Below are 4,377 nucleotides of genomic sequence, written 5' to 3'. Positions count from 1 at the left end.
ATATAGAGAGAGAGAGAGAGAGAGAGAGAGAGAGAGAGAGAGAGAGCGAGCTTCATTTTAGAGAAAATATGCTTGCATAATAATAATAATAATAATTTGTTTCAAAAACAGTATGGTATATCTTAGAATGATAGGTTTTCAAAAGATCCTTTGATATTGTTTTTGCTTGTGTCAAAGGGATAATTAGAGCCATAGCAAATGAGAACCTACTAACGTAGACCAATAGAAGGCCAATAACCCGCATATGGCTTGCAGCTTGGGGGATTTCTCTCAATGTTCTGCCAGAGATGAAACTGCCCAAATGGTTTCTCGCGTAAGTCTTAAGTCATAAACTGCATCCTACTAGGCCAACTATGCCAGAACTGGACCCTTGGGTATTCACAGTCTTGGCTGATGGGAAACAATGACTGCTTCCTAAGGAAGCCACAGCTGCCTTCCTGAGAGACACTCCAGATGCCTGAATTTTCCCTTAACTTTCCATTTTTGACTACCTGTTCTGGCAACAGTTCCAACAGAGGGGGAGGCAGGCAGCAGGCACCCTGCTGTTTTCAATAAGACTTGGCAACATAGGTACTGATTACATAAACACTGCAAACGCTTGAGGAGCATATTTTCTAGCTTTCAAGCTACAAAAAAGGTGTGAGCTTGTGTCAGTACCCCACATCTCCAAATAATGATGATGGTAATAGCAATGGTAATCACAAAAATAAAAGGAAAGGTTTTAATTATGAAAGCAAAAAATTATTCAAGGGAACCTGATATCGTGAACTCCTGGGAAAGAGCTCAAAAACAGAGAATATTGGAAAGACACAAAATCATCATATTTCAGAGACAAGAATATCTTGCTTTTCTGAAATGCAAGATCAAAATGAACATTTAATTCACTTGATTTCTAATTTTCTCATGGTCCTTGCAAAAAAAACAACAGTAACAAATCCCACCAGATATTGTATTATTCATTAGCATTACAGAATATTTTCCTGTTTTTTTACATATATTTAACAATTAATACTTTAAATTATTAATATATGTAACATTTCCAGTTAAGTACAAAGGGTCTTCAAAAAGTTTGTGGAAAGAATTCCTTTCTCTTTTAATTCTCTTTTTCCACTAACTTTTTGAAACCTCTTTGCATATTAATGAATATCATACAAGGTCCTCTGTTTGTATGATAGTATAGTCCAGAATGCTAGAAAAGATGTTGATTTATGGGGGTGGTGGTGGTGTACCATGGAGTCAGTTCCGACTCATAGTGACCCTGCATAGGGCTTCTGAGGCTGTTAATCTTTACAGCAGCAGAAAGTCTCATCTTTCTCCTGTGGAATGGCTGGTAGTTTTGAATTGATGACTTTGAGGTTAGCAGCCCAGCTCACAACCTTTTCACTACCAGAACTCCTTATATTTAATTAAAACAGATTTTCCTGACTTTTTTAAAAAATACATCCATTTTCTAGATCTGATTCTTGAAAATTGAAAAAAAATCTAAACAATCCACTCTTGCTAATAGGTCATAGATGCAGATTAATTTTTTAATGCTTTCTACATTTGACACATTAGGCCCATATTGCAAATAGTGTACTGGGGCTTTAGTTATCTATATTTCCAGATGACTGCTCAATTTCCTGTATAACAAAGTGATATTCCTATCACAGTTAACAGAATTCAGTTTTACTTCCTACCATATGATTTTCATTTTTTTTTTACCTCAATGATTCTTCTTGGCTATGCCAGTTCTCCCCAATATACTTATGGTTTTTGCCATAACTTTCCTTTGCTCCAGGATGGTGACATATATTATTTGATCTGAATTTGACATTGGACCCTTTCAAAGAACAAATGCTACTGGATGACAGCAGCAGAGGAAATTTCATTCAAATATTTTGGACAAAGAGACCCATTACTAAGTCAAACATATAAAATAAGTACAGGAAATAGAATATCATTGGTAAATTAGTGAATAGACTAAGAATGTTATAGAATATGTATGTTACAATTAATTGGGAACGTAAAGTGAAACTGGTAAAACTAAAGAACTATGAAAAAGGAATAGGAAAATTAGGTTGTATTCCCAAGCCAATAAATTATTTTCCTGCTAAGGTCACTTTGATTCTCAGTTTCTGGAGAGAATAGGTATAATAGTTGCTTTTATTAAGATACATCTTGACTCAAGTTTTTAAAAATGTGAAGGTCTTTAATGGTATAAGGTAGATCATAAAAACATTGTTATTATTGCTTAAAATATTCAGTAAATTAAAAATGGAATGAGAGTGACAGAGAAGGAGACTTGTATAATTTAGAACACAAGAGGCTGTATCTAACCCAATTCTTTCTTACTGATGGCTATAATATAAAATGATGTTTCAAAAACTATGGATATAGAATACTTAGGAGAAATGAAAACATTTTGAAGAAGTTGTATACGTTTTTAGTGGGTAACTGTGAATTATATGCTGATAATCAGGGCAATTCCATTATGTTCTATACCCAGTAAGAACATGGATTTTGAAGTTTTAAAATATTGGCCTTTTGAAACACATTTTTTTTTTTGTTGTTGTTGTTGTTAAGTGTTGTCAGTTGGTATCGACTCATAGCAACCACATATAAGGTTTTCAAGGAGTGGCTGGTGTGTTTGAACTGCTGACCATGTCATTAGAAATTCAGTGCTTATCCTCCAGCACTAAACCAGGACTCTATGAGATACATATATGGAGTCACTAACTATTTCTAATGTTTCTCCAATCTACTCTTATTATTAAGCAAACATTTTGATCTTTCATGTTGTATTAGATTTCTTAGTCATATCTGAAGTTACAGATAAAATTATTATTTGATAGAGATAATTCTTTAGTATTAGTGCTTTTTGAAATATTCTTTAATAAAGTAAATAGAAAAAGAGTTTAGTTACAGCAATTCTGAGTGGAACCAAGCTAATGAATTAATATATTCTTGGACTAGAGTAGCAACGTAACCGTAAAGGAAGGGCTAAGCTTGAGGGAGATAATGAAAGGAAAATGGTGAGAACATGACAATTCGAAAGTATTGTTCAAACCCTTTCTATATTTCTAATAACACTTTGTAGACAATCAAAAATCTTCTAAAATGATTAAAATTGTCAGTATAGATCCACTGTAGAAAAACTAATGTATTACAGTCACCACCAATGAAATGTGGAGTCCACAAGTATCATAGTACCTACTTCAAAGTCAGACATTTCACCAAGGGCTTGAGAGCTCATTGTGAAACAAGATAGGTCTTGAATTCATAAAGCGTAAATCTGAAATTTTTCAGACTAACTTTACTTTTGTAAAACTTTTTTTTTTTTTTTTGATATTTAAACAAAGCATTTTGAAGATAATGTCTAGAAATAGAAATATATGTATTACCTACATTTCAATGCATCTTCCCACCCTTCATGTTTGGAGACCACAGTTTGGAATATAAAGTCCCCAAAGTTCTAAAGTTTGATGTCTTGAAAAATACCAGAGCCCTAAAATCTGAGCTCTGGGGTTGTCTGTTATAGATTAGCTGAACCATTTGACTTCTCAGGGTATTGGTTTCTTTATCTGTCAATGACAGAGTAGGAACAGAAACTCTCTTAGGTTCTTTTCTTTCTTCTTAGTTCTAATATTATCTGAAGATGCCTTAGTAGTGCTGTTATTAAGCAATCAACTGCTCACCAAAGGTCATTGGTTTGACCCTACCAACCATTCTGAGAGAGAAAGACATGGCAATCTATTCCTGTAAAGACAATCACCTTGGAAACCCTATGGCACAGTTTTACTTTGTCCTATAGGGCTGGTATGAGTTGTTGCTGTTGTTGTCAGGTGCCATCGAGTCGGAACCGACTCATAGCGACCCCATGCAAAGCAGAATGAAACAATGTCCGATCCTGGGCCAACCTCACTACCGCTGCCACACTTGAGTCCATCAATGATGCCACCTGGCCAATCCATCTCATTAGGGGTCTTCCTCTTTTTCTCTGACCCTTCACCTTACCCAGCATGACATCCTTCTCCAGCGACTGTTTCCTCTGGACAATATGTCCAAAGTATAAGAGACGAAGCTTAGCCATCCTGGCCTCCAAGGAGCACTCTGGCTCCTTGGACTTAATGATAATTGGTAATGTTAGAATGGACTTAATGATAACTGGTAATGTTATCTGAAAAAATAGAGACAGCATTACTGGCTGACACAATATAATCATTGTAGAATGTTCACAGGATTGCTTCCAGATATAATTCAAGTTGCATTAAGATTTTAAAAATCCATCAGAAATACTTTATCATGTTTCCTAATTATTAGCACAATAAGGTGACTGAAAGAACAGGAGAAATGACAGAAAAAAAATAGTCTTTAGAAAAATCAGTCTGCACACAT

Source organism: Chrysochloris asiatica, unplaced genomic scaffold (assembly GCF_000296735.1).
Source record: "Chrysochloris asiatica unplaced genomic scaffold, ChrAsi1.0 scaffold00006, whole genome shotgun sequence".
Classification (NCBI taxonomy): Eukaryota; Metazoa; Chordata; class Mammalia; order Afrosoricida; family Chrysochloridae; genus Chrysochloris; species Chrysochloris asiatica.
Note: the sequence above shows the minus strand (reverse complement) of the source record.